Source organism: Triturus cristatus, chromosome 2_2, assembly GCF_964204655.1.
Source record: "Triturus cristatus chromosome 2_2, aTriCri1.1, whole genome shotgun sequence".
Taxonomy (NCBI): domain Eukaryota; kingdom Metazoa; phylum Chordata; class Amphibia; order Caudata; family Salamandridae; genus Triturus; species Triturus cristatus.
In genome coordinates this window covers 790,654,966-790,675,051 of record NC_140582.1, presented here as the reverse complement: position 1 = coordinate 790,675,051, position 20,086 = coordinate 790,654,966, and the positions used below count along the sequence as shown (strand labels likewise).

General features: G+C 45.7%; 1 protein-coding gene across 1 annotated transcript in view; it reads right to left on the bottom strand.

Annotated features, from left to right (window-relative positions):
- Window positions 1-17,413, bottom strand: part of PDCL2 (phosducin like 2) — a 287,508-nt gene extending 270,095 nt beyond the window's left edge. Inside the window, exon 1 of the mRNA XM_085642073.1 lies at window positions 17,310-17,413. The gene's annotated coding sequence lies outside the window, so the exon portion shown is untranslated. The remainder of the gene's footprint in view (window positions 1-17,309) is intronic.
- Window positions 17,414-20,086: the final 2,673 nt, after the last annotated feature.

Genomic DNA, 20,086 nt, shown 5'->3' with positions numbered 1-20,086 from the left:
TGTATTACCATAGTGTGCAGCAGGCATAGTCATTCAGAGTGCAGGCCTTTGGGTGCAGATCCAGATTCCAGCAGGGCAGTCCTTCTTCTCCTTGTAGTTTAAGGCAGCACATGTTAGAAACTATGCATCGCTCACATATTTATTCAGTGTTTTGTGGCAACAAGCATGGGGGCACCTCTGTCCAATGAGATGCTGGGTGCCACACAAAAGCTTGACAATCTACTCCAAAGTGTGGCATCTTCTTGTCCCACAAAGCACTGCACTTCCAAAATCAAATAGGAGCATTTGTCTCCAGCAAAATAAGAGCTGGCTACAACCAACCCACAGTGTGGCTCATTTCCATTAGCTCTCCTCCCCATGATCCCTGCAAATTTCTGTCCTAAGCCTGCTGTTAGAAATGGGGCTCTCTAGTTGGCAATGGTTGGCACCTTTGTCTAAGTAGTGACCCTTGCTTCTAGTCAGGATAAGGGAATTACGCCCTCAGACAACCCCTGCTCAACCCCTTTGTAGCTTGGCATGAACAGGCAGGCTTATCTCAGAGGTGATGTGTAAAGCATTTGTGCACACATACAGTAACACAGTGAAAACACTACAAATGAACACCACACTAGTTTAGACAAATAGGAAATCGTTATCTGCAACAAACAAGACCAAAACAACAAGAATCCACCGCACATTTATCAAAATATGACTTTTAAAATGTAAAAACAGTTCTGTCCATAGCAAACTATGGATGCGTCACTTTCAACACAAAGTATCTGGGATGCGTCAAAAACCACAAGCAAAAACAGCCGCAGGGAAGGAGATGCGTCAGTTCCTTACACGCAGGGAAGGTGATGTGTCGGTTACTTGCTACAAGAGAGGTGATACGTTGGTTCGTTACTACCCCGCAGGGCAGGTAATGTATGGGATCCTTACTGGAGAGGAGGTGCTGCGTTGGTTTCTTACTGTGTGGGGAGGTGATGCGTCGGTTTCTTACTGCGACCCTGGTGTTGTGGTAGATTTGGTGCCCAGGTGCGATGCGTTGCACACCGGAGGTGAGGTGTCGCTTTGCGAGGCTTTGCGTCGTCCGGCATCTGTGCTGGGGCGTGCGCTGTGAGGCTTCACAGGGATTTGTGTCATCTGGCGTCGGTTCTGAGGAGTGCGCAGCTGTACGAAGGGACTCAGCGAGGCATTGTGTCGTCTGGCGTCAGTTCCAAGGAGTTTGCAGCTGTGCGGCGGGACTCGGCGAGGCTTTGCGAGGCTTAGTGTTGTTTTCCTCTGGTTCTTACAGAGATCGGCTGCAAAACCCACTGCTGAGGCCCTTTGACTGGAGGGAGGCACCTCAGGCAAGGGTAAGACTCACAGATGGCAGAGTCCAGTAACACTAGCAGAGTTGCAGGAAGTATTTTGTGTCTCTGAGACTTCTTAACAGGAGGCAAGCACACATAAGCTCTTGGAGACACTTCACAAGAGGACAACACACTGCAAAGTCCAGTCCTTTGTCCTCTCCTTGGCAGAATCAGCCACTGCAGGCCAACCCAGCAAAGCATCCAAGCAGCAATGGGGCAGGGTTCCTCCTTCAGCTACTCCAGCTCTCCTCCTTGGCAGAGGTTCCTCTTGAGACCAGAAGTATTCTAAAGTCTGGAGTATGGGCCCCAATATTTATACCACATTTTCCTTTGTTCTCTTTTGGCAAACGTCTCTCAGCTCAGTCCAAATTAGTTATGTCCTCTCTGGTCCAGCTTCCTGGCAGGAGGAGGAGACAGCATTGTGCACAAGAGACAGGGCCTATTTAGGTGCAAGGAAAACTCCTCCCACTACTCCAAATACAGCCAAGGTCTATTCAGCTCAGCTCTGAGCCATCCAGGAAAGGCAGGACACACCTCAACTCCCCCTCTCCCGGTGGCTGTCTACAGTGAATGCACATCCCCAGCTCCTGTCACTCTAAAACCAGACAGTCAATACACAAGCAGCAGAGGCACACAGAATGGTTAAACAAGAAAATGACTACTTTCTAAAAGTTGCATTTTCAAACTTAAAATTTAAAAATCATCTCTCTAAAAAGATGTGCAATTAAATTCTGAGTTCAGATATCCTAAACTCCATTTCTCTGTCTTGTCCCAATGGAAAGCTATACTTGTAAAATGTTACAAAGTAACTCCCATGTTAGCCTATGGGTCAGATAGCCTTTCAATGGTGAAATACGAAATACACAGTATTATACTATCAGGACATGTCACACACACCAGTACGTCTTACCCTTCACATACACTGCACCCTGCCCATGGGGGTACCTTGGGCCTATCTGAGGGGTGCTTTACATGTAAGAGAAGGGAAGGTTTGGGCCTGGCAAGTGGGTGCACTTGCCAGGTCGACAGTTAAAAACTGCGCGTTCAGACACTGCAGTGGCAGGTCTGAGTCACATTTGAAATGGCTACTTGTGCGGGTAGCACAATCAGTGCTGCAAGTCCACTAGTAGCATTTGATTTACAGGCCCTGGCACACTCAGTACACTTTACTAGGGACTTACCAGTAAATCAAATATGCTCATCATGGATAACTAATCCTAGTAACAATTTACACAGAGAGCATATGCACTTTAGCACTGAATAGCTGTGGTAAATTGCCCAGAGTCCTAAGCCAACAAAAATAGGTCAGGAAAAATAGGAAAATGGACCAAAACGTCTGGGGATAACCCTGCAAAAAGGGCCATTTCCAATACCTTCCATCTGGCTGGGGCACAGGATGTGGGGTAGGTACGCCTGGCATTCCTTACTGATCTGCTATCTATTTGAGCTCAGTTTGATTTACCTAGCCCCCCTCTTTATGACCTATCCTTCTCAGCTCCAGAGCTCTCTCCATCAGATAACCTCTGCTCTGGCCAGGCCACTTACCACCTAATCAAAGCAGCCTGGCTAAGCCAGTTAAGGCTGAACGATCAGCAAAGACAACTAGAAGGCTGGATTTTGGCTTACAGAGGAGAACATTCTATAACTTCTCTTCTATACTAGGTATGATAAATTCAACAGTGGCAAGTTGTTGACTTTATTAATACCAATCTTTTAAGTCCTTGAATGATAATTTATCTTCTTTCCTAGCAATAGTTATACCTAAATAAATTAATGCAAAGTTAGCCTATGGAGGTAAGTATCTAGAATGGGGAAACATGAAATGGACCATTATTTCCTCGCCAGGGCATATAAAACATCTTTTAAAAGGTCCCTGCTTATAGTTACATGCACCCCCCTACCCCCCGGGACACCGAGGGGAGACCCTGGGGTGCTTAATATGTACATATAATGTAGATTATCGCTTTTAAAGTGTCCATACCACCAAAGTCGAATTTGCACCCAATTTGCTTTTAAAGACAGTCTGCAAAGCAGGACTGCCTTTAAAAGGACAGCAGGCACACAACTGTGCACATATGCAAGTGCAGGAAATCCGCTGGGCCTCTAAACCTCCTTGCCCTATTATATACTTGGGACTTATAGGTAGATTGCACTCTCTGGCCCTATTATCTAATAGGGACTTATAGGGTCCACCATTGCCTACTGTAAGTGTAAACTCTATTACATGTATCTTTTCAAACATCGCACTGGCCCTAGGCCTGGTTAGCAGAGCCCAGGGTACAGTCCGAGTAAGTTACCACCAATATCATTCAGCAAAAAATGGGTTGAACAGGGCAAAATGATGAATTTCTAATACACCTCGATAGATTAATGGAGGAAGTCTGACTAAAACCCCTATAGCTATACTATATTATACACATGATTTTAGTAAAATCAAAGGGGCAGATTTATGAGCCCCTTGCGCCACTTTTGCGTCACTTTTCCCATGTTAAAAGTGACGCAAAAGTGGCGCAAGGGGCTCATAAATCTGCCCCAAAATGTCTTAGCTAACATCAAACCTAAGTAAAGCCTTTGCAAATGCTTTTTTGTAATTTTTTTGTAAGTCATTATTACAGACAGACAGAGAGGTTTGGAAATACAGACAGATAGATAGAGAGATGGAAAGATTTGCTAAGGCAGATTTGCTAAGAGATAGACAGGGTTCAAAAGAGTGATTAGAGATTTGTATTTATTTATTTTTTATTTTAAAGGATTTATATAGCACTGGCTAGACCCGAAGGAATCAGAGAGCTTTACATGAGTATTAAGATAGTCACAGCAAAAGACAATATTTCAAAAGCATTGAATACCAACAGTTTAACATAAGAGATACAGCTAGTGTTTACACAGATCCGATTAACAGATAGATAGAGCAAGAGCTATATACATATAAAAAGATGGATAAGGGGGAACAGATTATGTTTTATGATATGAGATGGAGTTAGGCATAAAGGGATACAGGAAGTAAGTAGTTGGACGTGAATAGGGAGGTGGGAGACAGGTGGGGAAGGGGGTAATTTGGATGGGGAGGGGGTATGGGAGAGGTGGGAAGGACTGGGAGAAGGAGCAGCGGAGAGCAGTGGGGAAGGGAGCAAATAGAGCCAGTGGAATATAGAGGGAGGGGAGGGAGGGAGACAGTAGGAGGGTAGAGGGAACCTAGATGGTGGAGGGGTAGGGGGAATATGGGGCATAGGATTATAACCCCCAATATTTATTGAGGGGGTGTGTTTTAAGGTCTTTTTTAAAGCTGATGTAGGAAGGGTTACATTGCAGGTCTTTGGGAAGGGCATTCTAGATGTTTGGCGCATTTCCGTAAAAGGAGCGAGATTGTGTGTGTTTTTTTTTTAGCAGGGGTGGGGCGAGGAGGAGAGCGTTGGTGCTTCTCATCAGCCAAGAGCAGCCCGCTTTGCTGAGTTTATTGGAGAGGTACAGCGGGGTATTTTGATGGAGGGCTTTGTGTGTAATGCAAGCAGTCTTGTAGGAGGATCTGCCTTTGATGGGAAGCCATTTAAGACTTTTAAGGACTGGGGAGATGTGGTCGAAACTTTTGCAGTCAGTGATGAGCCTGGCTGCAAAGTTAAGCACAGATTTGAGTGGGGATAAAGGGTTTAATTTTCTTGAGATGACGGAGAGTGAAGAGGGCTCCTTTAGCCAAATTTTTTATGTGAACGTTGAGGGTAAGTTTATTATCGATGGTGATACCAAGAGATTTTACTGAGTTGGACAGGGAGAGTGAACAGTTGAGGGCATTGAAGTCGGGATCCAAGTTTGGATGGGGAGAGGGTTGTTTTTAGGGGAGAAGAGAATGATTTCAGTTTTTTTAGGGTTGAGTTTGAGATGCTTTGAATGGAACCAGGATTGGATCTTAGTCAGGGTGTTGTTAAGGTATAGGACATCCGAGTGGGATTTAATCTTATAGTAGAGTTGGGTGTCATCGGCATAGAGGTGGTAGTTGATTCCACCTTGTTTTAGAATGAGGGTGAGGGGGTTCCATAAAGAGGTTGAAAAGAGAGGGAGAGAGAATAGATCCCTGGGGGACCCCTAAGAGAGACCGGTGTGGGTTTAGATAGGCAGTCGTGGATTTTGATTTGCTGTGTTCGGTGTTGGAGATAAGAGACAAACCATTTATGGACATGCCCAATGAGGCCAAAGCGATCTCCGGGTACATTAAGTAGGGCAGAGTCGTTAACTGTGTCAAACGCTACGGAGAGATCGAGGAGGATAAGTAGGGAGGTCTCGCCATTATCGAGGGAGTGGTGAATGTCATCAACTATGTTTAGCATAGCAGTTTCGGTACTGCAGCCTTTCCTGAAGCCTGATTGTAAGGTGTCTAGTAATTTAAAATTTTCAATGTGTTTGTCTAATTGGAGCAGGGCACATTTTTCGAGGGCTTTGGAAAGAAGGGGGAAATTAGAGATGGGGCGGAGATTATTTAGGTCATTAGGGTCGGCATTAGGGTTTTTAATGGTGGGATTGATTTGTCCAAGTTGGAGGGAGATAGGGACACACCCCGTGGCAAATGAGGTGTTGATGATAGTGTTCCAAAATAGGGCAATGATGTGCTTTAGGTCTTGGACAAGGTCAGAAGGGAGGGGGTCTTTAGTGTGAGAAGACGGTTTAAGTTTTGCGATGATGTTAAAGACATCAAGTTCAGTTACAGGGTGGAAATTATGCCAGGAGGCATTGTTTTTTAGTTGTGAGTTAGAGTGGTTGGTTTCGAGAGGTGTAGTTGTGGGTAAGTGTGGGGAGTAGTCAAGGGGGGATGTAGTAGTGTGTAAGGATGGGGAGTAGTTAGGGAAGGTGTAGTAGCGGGCAAATGTGAGGCGTAATCAGGGGATGTGGAAAGTAAGGTATGAGCTTTTGGTGTGATGTCAGCAGTATGTTGGGAGTTAGTTGGGATCTGAGTTAAAAAGAAAGATTGGCGATTTTTTCCGAGAAAATGTTGGCAATTTCTTTGCATCTAGCAGTTGAGGCCTTTGGCTTGGAAGGGGTGGTGGAAGTTTGGTAACTAACAATGTTGAACAGGTCTCTGGGTCTATTTTTGGCCCACTCAAGTTGTGTACGGAAGCAGGATGCCTTTTCATTAAAGATATGTTTTGTGTATGTAGATCTAGCCAATCTGAGGAGTGCCAGATGTGAGGGAGAAGGATGCTGTCTTCATGTTCTTTCCACCAGGCTTAGTTAGCGTCTTTCGTTGTTGAGCTCTGAGTTAAACCATGATTTGGATGGGATATTTCTTTGATTTTTTAATTTAGGTGGGCCATTTAGTCTAAGACCTCAGTGACAGTTTTATTAAAGTATATTTAAGCTCATTTGCGTTTTGGGAGAGAGGAGTGAGAAGAAGTTGAGCTTGGAGTTTAGACTCCAGTTCTCCAGGGGGGATAAGATTTAGATTTCTGGTCCATTTCATAGGTTTAATGTTTTTAGTGGGGAGGGGCCGTGGTAGCGATGGTGAACAGTGTGAGATGGTGGTCAGACCAGTCGATGGGGATGATGTTGGACAGGAGGGCCAAATCAGTATTGGTAATAATGTCGTCAAGAATGGTTCCTTTGGTGTGGGTTGGGGCCTGGCACAGTTGTCCGAGGTCATTAATCTCAAGAAGATTGGTAAGGAGGGTGATAGTGAGATCATCGATATCATTCCAGTGGAGGTTAAGACCTCCAAGGAAGAGATTTTTAGAGTTAGATATTGACGATTGTGTCAGAAGTTCGGAAAGTTCCTCAGCATCCAGGTGGGGAGAGTAAGTCAATAATGCTCGTTGAGTGGTCATTGAGCCAGGTTTCCGTGAGGAAGGCGATGTCAATGGCTTCACTTAGTATGGTTTCAGAAATTTCAGTCGCATGTCGGACAGCAGAACGACAGTTCACAAGCATGCAGGCGAGGGGTTTAGGGTTGCTTTTGGGGGGTGGGCAAAAATGGATAGTAGTGAGTTGAGGTGGGGAGACGGGGGAGACGGGAGGGGAGGGGATTCTACTAGTCCCCAGAATAACGGGGATGTTAAAGTAGGGGAGGGGAGGATTGTTAATTGAAGAACTAGGGTGGTAAGAGTTGCATAGTTCAATTAGTTCGGAAGGAGAGAGATGGCTCGAGGTGCGGTGAGGCCTATGAATACGACAGCGGAGAGGAGTAGTTTTCCAATGTTTGTAGGTAGTGGGAATTTTTAGGCCAGAGTATAGGGAATTTGACCGATTGAGGAGGGTTCTTGAGCTGAGGGAATTAAAATCCTCTCTAAGTCGAGTGAATTCCATCGTCAATGTGGAGAGATTGCGTTCAATGTTGTGTAGAATCTTGGTTATTAAAGTAAGAGGGAACACAGTTGGGGAGGAGGAGGGGGATAGTGAATGTTCTGTGTTTATCGCAGAGGGAGGTTTGTCGTGTGGAGGGTGTGAGAGGTCAGTAGGGAGGTTATGAGTAGTACTAAGGCTGTCGGGCGTGGGGAGTGGCGTGGTGGGGTCAGGAGATTTATGGCCTCAGGTGATGTGGTTTGAGATGTTAAAAGGGCATGAGATCGCATCAAGGTTCAGGGGTTGTGTGTAATTCATAGAGGGAGATAATGGGTTTAGTGAGGGAGATGATGGGGACGGCGAGGACATACTGAGAGATTCAGGGTGGGAGAGGGGCAGGGATTTAAGGTGGAGGGGCAGGGAGGAAGGAGGGGGGATGTAAGTAGTATTAAGGGTTGGAGAGAACTGGTCGTTAGAGTACATGCAGGTTTGGGGGAGGGGGTGTGCAGTGAGATGTAAGGAAGAGGGAGGGTTGTTGGGGGAGAGAATGCTTGGATGCTAGTGTTTGGAAGATGGCATTAGCTATTAGGATGTCTGGGGGAAAGTGGGGTAGAAGGGTTGGGAGAGAATGAAAGGGTGTTGTGTGGTTGGGTAGACGGTGGTTTAGGAATAGTTTTGTATAGTTGGAGAGACAAGGTGTTGAAATGGTGTTCAAAGAAGTTGAGGTGGGATTCAGTGGCTTGTATGAGGATGTTACCCATTTTGAAAATGGAGATGTCAATTTCGCCTAGGAAAGCTGGAGAGGGAGTAGTAGATAATTTAAATCCATAAGGAATTTTAGTTGAGTTAGGGACTGGTAGATGTCGTAGGAAGATGCTTTTCCATTTGGAGGGGCGCTTGGAGTAAAAGATGTAGTCAGTTTTTATGGGGGAGGTGAGGATGAGGTAGTTATCAACAATAAGTGTTTCAGGGTGTTGGATGAGTAGTTGGTGTTTAAAAAATGTCTGTGTAATGAATGGTCCATGAGTTGGGGCCATGTTTGGAGAGAGCAGAGTCATGGGAATTGGGAACGTGGTTGAGGAGGGGCATGTTGGGTCAGTAGTGTGATGGAAAGGGGTGGAAGAAAGCAAGGGGGGCAATGATGGAGTAGGGCGGGGGGTGAAGAATCCGGGGGAGGAGCATAGGAGGGGAAGATCAGTTTAATGGGGGGAGGTATATTATGAGGCAGGGTGAGGGGAGGGGGGTACCCTGGAGGGAATAGTAGTAAGAGAGCGAGATAAGAGTGAGAGATCGAATGTAAATGTAGAAAGGGAGTTGGCAATAAGTGTGAGTGTAGGACAATAAATTACAAAAACATTTCACAGGCATAGATTATATTAAAAATTACATTGGTGGGCCTAGTAGATCACCATCAGGAAATTAGTGTTCTAAAACTGAGCGGAGGGGCTGAGGGCAGCACTGCGGCAGGGCGCGGAGTATTAGGGTGCTGTTTCAGAACAGGAGAACTCGAGCGGCGATTTGATGCGATTCAAAGGACTTCGCAAGCAAGGGGGGGCACCGTTGGTAAGGCATTGGTGTCAGTGGGTGATTGGAGGGACGCCGCCAGTCGTTGTTGGTTGATGATCAGTGGAACGGTGCCAGTAGAGCCTCAGTCGGTAGCATCTGTATTAGAGGAGGCTCGTCAATGCCGCTACGGATGAAGCGGCCTAGTAATCAGGGAGGGTGTGATCAGGCTTGTTGGCAGAGAGGTCATGGGCGGTGGGGAGAAGTCACTCACCCTGGACTAACTGCGTAGCCATGCCGTTAGCCGGTGTCGGTGGTTGATCGGTGGCAGGGATGGGTATCAGTACGTATGGAGGGCGTCTTTAAAAATCACTCAAAAACACTTTTAGTTCTCATATGGTACAGAATTAAACAGGATTTTTATGTCATTCTGGTCCAGGTCGGTAAGATCTGCATTAGAGAAGGCTCGCAGATTCCATCAGGGCTGAAGCAGCATAAGCGCCGGGAAGGGCGTGGTCGGGCTCGTTAATGGAGAGATCACAGGGGTCGGGAGGAATCACACATCCTGGCCTTATTGCACGGACATGATGTTAGCCATTTTAGGGTGTGGTGTCTGGAGGATAATCACCATTTTGAAACTGGCAGAACATCATCATTTTTAGGAGTAGTTTTCTGCTGATGAAGTTGGCAATAAAAATAAAGAAAGAAAAAGAAAGTAGAATGAGGTCGTCTATCTATCGTCGGTGTCAGGGGCTGTACGGCGGTACATCTCCAGTCAAGTCTCAGCCCGCTACACCAGCTTTAGGAGGGGGTTGGCAAAGTTCGCTAGAGATGAGGGGGCCAAACAGTCAATCAGACAATCGGGGTAGAAGTGAACAAGATCTGAGTGGCAGTCTGGGTCTGGCTGGTACCACCTGAAAAAGGGGGAGGATCGCCAAGGTCGCTAAGGACAGAGAGGCAGCCAAAGGGCATAAGAAAGTGCCAAAGGGTAGGTGGGCTCAGAATCCAGTAGAGTGTGGTGTTGTGCGACAATAATGCTCCAATATAATCATTGAGCCTCGTCAGGGCCTTAAAACGGATGGAGTGGAGCAAGAACAGCTCAAGCGGTCGGAGTAGAGGCAGGGTATGGAAGCCTCACCAAGCCCCTCAAGAGGTCAGAGTGGAGGCAAGGATCAGAACAAGAGAGGACCATGTGTAGGTCCGGGCATAGCGCTCCATTAGCTCCATCAGGGTGTTGTGCGGTAGCAAGGAGCCGATTAGGCCATCAAGCCTCGTCTGACCCTTGGGTACGGTCGGAGTGGAGGCAGGGTACAGAAGCCTCATCGACCTCCTCCAGAGGTCGGGGTGAATGCAGGAATCGACTCAAGCAACAGAGCCTCATCGATCTCTTCTAGAGGTCGGGGTGAAGTCTAGAAGACTTACATTACTTACTCTAGAAGAGATACTTAGGGTTGCTAAGATAGACAGATGAATAGGGCTGCATACAAAGATACATATACGGAGCTAAACCGACAGAGTTTCAAAAACAGATAGATAGATAGATAGAAGACTGACCGACAGGCAGGTAGGCAGATTTAAAGGTAGATAGATAAGTTGGTACACTGGGTAGATAGACAGATGGGTAGTTAGATAGACCTACAAGTAGACAGCTAGACAGACAGGTAGGTAGATAGATACACAGATCTGACTAGTAGATAGGTAGACATACAGATAGATAGGGTTGTAAAGAATAGAATAGAATAGAATAGATGTGCATTTATAGAGCACGAATTGCTGCCCAGGGGCGTCCAAGCGCTAGATGATATTAGAAGGAACCTAATAAGGTGGCTGAGAGAGACTAGTAGGAATGGTTGAAAAGGAAGGTTTTTAGCTCTTTACGGAAGGACGTGAGGTTGGAGTTAGCTCTGAGATGCAAAGGAAGAGTATTCCAGAACTTAACAGTGTTGTATGTGAACGACCTGCCGCCTGACCTGGTCTTTTTTATTCTCAAGGGTGTCGCCAGAAAGGTTTGACTGGAGCGGAGGTTTCTGGTGGGTGTGTAGTGGGTAACTAGATCGCGAGTGATCATGGGGCCTGTGTCCCAGAAGGACTGATGAGCAATGCACATGCCTTTAAAATAAATTCTTTGTCGAATTGGCAGCCAGTGCAGTTTGACCAGACCGGCCCTCACAGGGTGACTGCGAGGGAGTTCAAGTAGTAGGCGGGCCGCGCAGTTCTGCACTATCTGAAGTCTGCGTAGGGTGTAATCTGGGGCACCAAGGTATAACACATTATTAAAATCAAGGCGGGACTGTATCAGACCCTGAATGACTACCTGTTTGGCTTCCATTGGAAGAAGAGGCAGGATTTTTTTAAGCATTTTGAGGAGGCCAAAACAGGTTGCCGAGAGCTTGGTGGCTTGGGTCTTAAATGAAAGGGAACTGTCCAGCCATACCCCAAGGCTTTTGATGTTGTCTTTAGGTGCTGGAGGGGGCCTAGGTCGGAGGGCCACAGGCAATTAAAAAGAAGGGGGTCGGAGGGGCCCAGGAGCATCAGCTCCGTTTTGTCCCCATTCAGTTTAAGGGAAGATGAAGACATCCAGTTTTTTACTTCAGTTAGGCAGTCTCTAAGTCCGCCTGACACCGGGGGATTGCCTCCCTGTGCCAGTGAGACCACCAGCTGTGTGTCGTCCGCGTAGGAGATGATCTTAATCCCAAATGGGCGGACGACATCAGCCAGTGGCCTCATATAGATGTTGAAAAGTCCGGGACTTAGGGAGGAGCCCTGAGGGACTCCACACCCCAGAGATCTGCTGGTAGAGACGGCCTCGCCGTCAAAGACTCGGAAGGATCTATCCTCCAAAAAAGATTTGAACCAAAGCCAGGCTTTGTTCTTAACTCCGACGCTGGACAGCCGATGTAACAAGGTGTCATGGCTGACCGTGTCGAAGGCTGCACTGAGGTCGAGGAGGATCACTGCCACTGATCCTCCCCGGTCCAGGATTTTTCTGGATTCCTCCATGACCATGAGGAGGGCGGTCTCAGTCCCATGTTTAGGTCTGAAGCCCGTCTGGGTGGCGTCTAGCAATTGGGCATTTTCCCAAAAATTTACCAAGTGACAGTTGACGTGTTTTTCTAATATTTTTCTCAACCACGGGAGCAGGGAGATGGGCCGATAATTACTGAGATCTGACGGGTCAAGGTTAGGCTTTTTTAATAATGCACGAACCATGGCTTGTTTCCATGGTAGGGGAACTCGGCCAGATATGATCGAAGCGTTCAGTACATCTCTGATGATTGGCAGTGTGATTGAAGATACAGACATGAGAATGTCTGGAGGGGCTGGATCTTCTGGGGAACCAGTTTTTACTTTCCGGGCTATGGCTTCCAGGGTGAGAAGATCCAGGAGAGGGAAGTGGTCCAGAGTAAAATGAGGCTGAGGGAGGGAAATGGTTAAGACTGCTTTAGACTGAGTTGGGGAGGGGGTATTACTGGGAAGAAAAGTGGAGTAGATGTTATTGATTTTTTGATGAAAGAACTCGGCTACATCATTACAGTGGGTTGATGATTGTGTATCATGCAGACTAGAAGGGGGTTTGGTTAGTATTTTTACAATCTGGAAGATTTCTCTGGGTTTGGATTTGGCTAAGAGGATTTTATTGGAGAAATAAGTGGCCTGGGCGAGTTTGACTTCCGCTTTGTATTCGTTGATTGACTCTCGATAACTGATTTTGCTACCTGGAGAATAGTCTAAACGCCAGCGTCTTTCGTATTTCCTACACTGGCGTTTCTGTCCCTGAGAGACTCCATGTACCACGGAGCTGTTTTAAGGGAGCGTTTTAGCGTGATTTTGTTTTTTGGGAGGGTTTTATCGAGAGTTTGCGAGATCCAGTCAGCATAGGCCTGGTAGGCTAGGCCTGGGTCCTTATTAAGAAGAGGTTGATTGGAAGCGAGCTCCACGGACCAGTCGGTGATTGAAAGACGGGACCAAGCTCGGATGAATTTGGTTGTTAGTCCTCCCGACAACGGCTTAGATGTGGTCCATGTGAAGGGAACCAGAAAGTGATCTGTCCAGGGGAGCGGGGACGGTAGGTCGACTGTGAAGTTTAAGCAGTTGCTAAAGACCGGGTCCTGTAGGTGACCCTTGACGTGGGTGTGGGATTTGACGTGTTGAGTAAGTTGTATCGCGGCTAGGTCGTCTGCCAATGTGGTGACTACCTGTTCCGATACTGAGTCAAAGTGAAGGTTAAGGTCACCTAGCAAGATAAAGTTGGACGAGGTACTAACGCGATCTGCAACAGTCTGAGGGAGAAGCAGGTGAAAGTTGTTAAGGGGACCTGGGGGACGGTAGATGAGAGAGCCAGAGAGGCAGTTGTTCGCGGAAAAATGAATACTAAAAGCGAGACTCTCACAGTCGGGAGTGATTTCCGGGATGGTACGGCATTGATACTGTTCTTTATGGATAATAGCTAGGCCTCCGCCTCTCCCATCAGGGCGATCCTGCCGGATAATTTGGAAGCCAGGAGGGAGAGCACTAACTAAGGCAGGATCGGAGTCTGTGGTAAGCCATGTTTCTGTCAGGAAAACTACATCCGGAATGAGTTCGTCTAATAACAGGAAGATTTCTGTCCTGTGTTTCGGCAGAGATCTACAATTTAACAGGAGCATATGATAGTCCTGGGTTAAATCGGCTTTGGGCTTAGGTTTAAGAAGTGAATTGCACTTGGGACAGGTTTGGGGGATATCATCAGCTGAAAGGAGGTGCCGCGAGCAGTTCGTGGCCGGAGGACGTAAACTGTGTAACATTTCAGCGTTGTAGTGCCTAAGTTTTGGAGTCTGGGGGGTAGGGGGAACGGCCCTGTGCCCGGACTCGGCGCGGACGAGCGCAGACGAGCTTGCCTTAAGCACGCCTTCGGCGCGCAATCGTCGCGCCCGCTGCGCTCGTCCGCTGCGCTTCCGGAAACTACACATTTATATAGTGTAGGGGAAGTCTGAGGGGCGTGGCCTGGGCGTGACACTGTCTGGGCGTGAGGGGAGGCAGATGGAGTGTGACGGCGATTTCCCTTGCCAGCGTTCGTAGCGCTGAACTGGGGGATACCTGCACACCAAGATCGTGTGGCAAGGAGAGGGGTGAGTGATTATTAAAAACAATTCCACAAGTTTTACAAATGAAGCGACCAAGCGCTGCCTGCTGTCTACTCCCGGCTGTGCCTCAGGAGGTTCCAAGTAATCTATCTATCGCGCTCGTAATTCAGCGCGCTTTTGTACTGGTTGCAGGGGCGTGGCCTCAGCGTGGGCGTGACACTGTCTGGGCGTGAGGGGAGGAAGATGGAGTGTGACGGCGATTTCCCTTGCCAGCGTTCGTAGCGCTGAACTGGGGGATACCTGCACACCAAGATCGTGTGGCAAGGAGAGGGGTGAGTGATTATTAAAAACAATTCCACAAGTTTTACAAATGAAGCGACCAAGCGCTGCCTGCTGTCTACTCCCGGCTGTGCCTCAGGAGGTTCCAAGTAATCTATCTATCGCGCTCGTAATTCAGCGCGCTTTTGTACTGGTTGCAGGGGCGTGGCCTCAGCGTGGGCGTGACTCTGTCTGGGCGTGAGGGGAGGCAGATGGAGTGTGACGGCGATTTCCCTTGCCAGCGTTCGTAGCGCTGAACTGGGGGATACCTGCACACCAAGATCGTGTGGCAAGGAGAGGGGTGAGTGATTATTAAAAACAATTCCACAAGTTTTACAAATGAAGCGACCAAGCGCTGCCTGCTGTGTACTCCCGGCTGTGCCTCAGGAGGTTCCAAGTAATCTATCTATCGCGCTCGTAATTCAGCGTGCTTTTGTACTGGTTGCAGGGGGGTGGCCTCAGCGTGGGCGTGACACTGTCTGGGCGTGAGGGGAGGCAGATGGAGTGTGACGGCGATTTCCCTTGCCAGCTTTCGTAGAGCTGAGCTGGGGGATACCTGCACACCAAGATCGTGTGGCAAGGAGAGGGGTGAGTGATTATTAAAAACAATTCCACAAGTTTTACAAATGAAGCGACCAAGCGCTGCCTGCTGTCTACTCCCGGCTGTGCCTCAGGAGGTTCCAAGTAATCTATCTATCTAAAGATAGATAGATATAGATAGGGTTGCTAAATAAATATAAATAGGGTTGCGTAGATAGACAGATAGATAGACCCATGGAGTTGCGAACATAGATAGATAGATAGACAAAAAAATAAACAGATAGGCAGGTAGGTAAAAGACCGACAGGTAAATCGACAGGTATGTAGACAGACCAAGAGGTAGAATGACAGGTAGAAAGATAGACAGGTAGGTAAGCAGATAAATAGACAGGTAAGTTATCACTCGAAGCAACTGCTGTTATTGCGGTTATACCACAGGTATACAGTGCTCTAGAATCAGCTGTTTAACAGTTGATCCTACAACAGACTGGTGTGTCCTGTAACCTCTTTATATACTGAGTATCCACAGATATTGGAGAAGACGCCTCACTCACTAAATAGTGACATGCTTCATCATAGGCGTCTTTTCACACCTAGGTAAGTAGATACTACCTAGGCGGACTCAACCAAAGGTGTTCTGGGAGTTCTTATATAAAGTTTTCCTGGTTAAGCAGGGAACCAGATAGGGGATATATATTTAAAAATACCTCCAGGTATACCCAAAAATGCTATATTTTATTCATAGGGTACCTGTGGTATAAAATAAAACCGTGAAATAGTGGGGTTTGTTTGAAATGATTGTTTCAAGTGTACCCTCTATACTGTCAACATGTTTCGGCCCTCAACAAGAGCCCGTCCGGTTCTGGGGCCTTCTTCAGGGCTAGAATGCCTACTCTTAAAAGTCCCTGCTTACTGTTAGGCGATAATTAATGTGCATAACATAAATGAGGCCTATTGCACTCAACTAAATTTCTTATTTTTATCTAGTAGTATTTCTAAAAGATACAAAAGAGAGAAAGGGATATACAACGACATGGTCAGTGTTGAGGATCAGAATATACTCAAGTGAACATTTATTAATCACTTAGTAGTATTTCTCAGAAAGGACCCTCCAAAGAGGGTGATTATTGGGTAAATACTATTGTGAAATTCCACAGCATTACCAAGTTTACTACCTCAAAAAAAGTATTATTTTTCTTCTATAAACATTTCCCGTTAGTACAGATTAAAACCGAGTAAGTGTTCACTATACTCTCGTCTTAGTGCCAAATCATTGTTTACAGTGTTTCAAATAAACTACGTGTCAGTCTTATACAAAGTGTGCACACATGTCTGATCACTTGTGTTCCAAAATCACCTGCACACATGGTTAAGATCTTAATGCTGTATCATGCAAAGGTGGATGTCGATATGGATTTATAGTAGGGGAAATATTCTCACCTACTGTGTGATGCTATTAAGCACCATGCGGATCTCATGTGTTAAGGTGCCATCTTGTAGTCACACACTGAAGATAAAAGAAAAAATATTCTCATGTGATAAAAATTGTTTTTTTATATATGTTTTTTTGCATCTATGAATTTATTTATCCCTGACATTGTCAGGAGAGATTTTTTATATATATATATATATATATATATATATACACACACATCTTCAGTTAGTGATTGCGACTTCTTGGAGGCAACCAACCGCTCTGTCACTTTGTAAGGTGAAGCTGGACAACTATTCTACATATTGTCAAAGTTACAATGATCGTTACCTAATCTGCTTTATGATTAGTTACCGTTCGTTCAGTTTTGCCATGCTTACTACCTCATGACTAATTTCAAAGATCTATTTCATTGTCAGTTGTTCACAATGGATTGTTGCGTTATATTTGTAGACCCCTCAATCATTCATTATCACCAATCTTCGTACATCGTGGCTCGTTTCAAACCTATATTCCCTAGTCGGATTTTCGCAATTGATTGCGGTGTTGTATTGGTAAGAAACTCAAGTATTGTGCAAGTTTGTGCTACAGCTATCCTTCTTATATTGTTACCATGATCCACCCAGAAAGCCCAGTGCTGGCGGGTCAAAACATAATCATAATTGCTGAAACAAGCCTCGGTTATCTGGTGTTCCTCTAGAAATCTACCGACACAATGCGTATTCACTTTTAAAGTCAATTGGTAACGGAATCTTAGTGATGTTTCGTTTTTATCTATACGGACACAACCAGCAGCCTTTACATTCATACGTCGAGCGTCTTTTGCTCCATTCGTTCCAACTCTCACCAAACACTTACTTCGTCAAAGATCAGGCACCGTGGTATACCTATTCATTACACACCGCCCGCCGCTGTGTGTTGTTCGTGGCGGCGTTTTAAATAATGTCATCGTTTCTTCCCGTTTCACGTACGGGAGGACGTGAAAAGGACGTCACTCCCTGATTAGTTCAATCAGTGCGTCAGTCCCTTTTCTTTCAGCGGTGTGGGTTTGTGGGAAACATAGTATCTAAAAAGTATGTATATTGCACCCAAAGCGCCATATGATCTCCATAATACGGTGATTCAAATTATTTTATACATCCCAATGTAATGGCCTTGCGTCATGATTGTTACACTCTAGTCTGCTTGACCCGATCTTAGTTCTATGAACGCGCCTCTTGTTCCTCTTATTTCAAAAGAGTGCCTTACAATTACAAGGTCTTAACAGAAAAACAGCATGTCAGTAGGCACCTCTCGTTTATGGTTGTTGTATATTTAGTTGTTAGCTCACTGTATCTATGTACAATGCCAATGGAGAAAGTGAAGTCAGAGGCAAAATCGGACTGTTACAAACAAATCGGATATATTGGAGCACCTGATATAGTAACTCAGGATATTGATTATTGATTTATCTGAGTCCCTGTTGTAATTTTAGGCTCCAGAAGGTGTATATATTACTCAATGACTACTCGCATTATGTTTGAGTACACAGGAAACTGGACCTATCGATGGTTCCATATTGGGACCCACTTCTTTTGTCTTTACTGTACTACCCGTAATATACGGGAGGTACTGAATTCAGGTGTTAAAACCCTTTATGTGATGTAAACCCCTTCAGAACAACATGGGTATTCAGGTTTTACACTCTAGTAAAGCACCCTAGAGTTAATGGCTTATATATAGATTTTCGAATATATACATTCAATCCAAATCTCAATTTCATAATCATATAGGCTGGAAAATGGTCATGGTTTAATTTGATCTTATTATCTTAGCATTGTCCACGGGATTTCCTCATTTAACCCATCTGTTACACTGGACAGCCGATAAATCCATCTCTGTTCCAATTTTAAGAGTTGCTTCTCACTGCAGGTATTAGGTAATTTTTCAATCACTGTCCAGGTAAAATCACTAGCCATGTGACCTGTTGTTTGGAAGTGGCGCATCATTTTCGTGACGGTCTTGCCAGGTAGAAAGATAGACAGGTAGGTAAGCAGATAAATAGACAGATAAGACTGGTAGATAGATAGGTAGATAGACGGATAGGGCTGTAGAGAAAGATAGATAGATGGATAGATAGATAGATAGATAGATAGATAGATAGATAGATAGATAGATAGATAGATAGATAGATAGATAGACAGATAAACAGATCGATAGAGCTGCGGAGATAGACTGAAAGACAGACAGACAGGTAGATAGATAGATAGCAAGATAGGTACAGGCTGACAGGTACACTGATAGATAGATAGATAGATAGATAGATAGATAGATAGATAGATAGATAGATAGATAGATAGATAGATAGATAGATAGCTCAGCTCTGGCTGTGAACAAAGACTTCAGGGAGCCTGAGGGGATTTCAATCCCCTTGCGCTCCCTGAAGGCTTTGTTTTGTTAGAACATTCTGCCCTCTAGTGGCAGAATGTTCTAATAGCCTTATAGCCCTTCGTAGCAGGGCTATACCGGCTTTTAAAGTCCCTCTGCTTTGTTAAAGTCCCTCGCCTTCGGCTCGGGCCTTTAACGCTGCAGCGGGCCTTTAACAGCCAGTATAGCCCGCTACGGCGGGCTATAAGGCTATATTAGAACATTGGAATGTTGGAAGCTCCATTGAAAACAATGGAGTGCTCCGGGCTTATTATGGCTGGTATAAGCCCGGCACTCCAACATTCCAATGTTTCTTTGTTCACAGCTCTGGCTGTGAACAAAGGCTTCAGGGAGCCTGAGGGGATTTGAATCCCCTCGCGCTCCCTGAAGGCTTCGTTTTATTTGTTAGAACCTTCTGCCCTCTAGTGGCAGAATGTTCTAATAGCCTTATAGCCCTTCGTAGCAGGGTTATACCGGCTTTTAAAGTCCTTCTGCTTTGTTAAAGTCCCTCGCCTTCAGCTCGGGCCTTTAACGATGCAACGGGCCTTTAATAGCCGGTATAGCCCGCTACGGCGGTCTATAAGGCTATAATAACAAACTACCTTTCCCAATAACCACTGGGAAAAGAAATAAACAATTTCAGTCTCATCCAGCAGGCGATCAGATGAGTGTCTCCTATTTTTTTCTCGTGATTGTTTAATAATTGTGAAGTTTATGCAAGTACAGCTCTTATATTTCTGGTTATCACTGCGGGAACGCGTCTCAGCACACCTTTCATGGTGCAATGGACTGACAGGGACGTGCAGGTGCGGTGATACTCTCCGTCCACTAGATGGCGTTCCAGAGTAATCTTTACAGAAGGGCACGTGTAGCACGTCTTGCTGCTCCATGGTCGGCATGCTCTTTAACAAGCATTTGCAATGTAATCGGTCTCACCTTTGGGATCTTATGTGTATTTAGCTATGCAGCACATTAGCTTGGGTGCTGAAACGTCTACTGTTCTTTAACATGGAGAAAAAGTAATAACTAAACTGCGTGACACGCCAGGTATGGGGACACATGGAGAGAAATATTGCCTTTCAGCGGGAAATGGTAAAATCCAAAGCTCTGTTTTTAATATATTATCAGGGCCTTCGGTGGTCATATCAATGAAAATACAAGATTTGAAAAAAGAATTATTGTCTACAGGTGCTCGTGGCAGACAATTTCTATGGACTGGAACCTCTAGA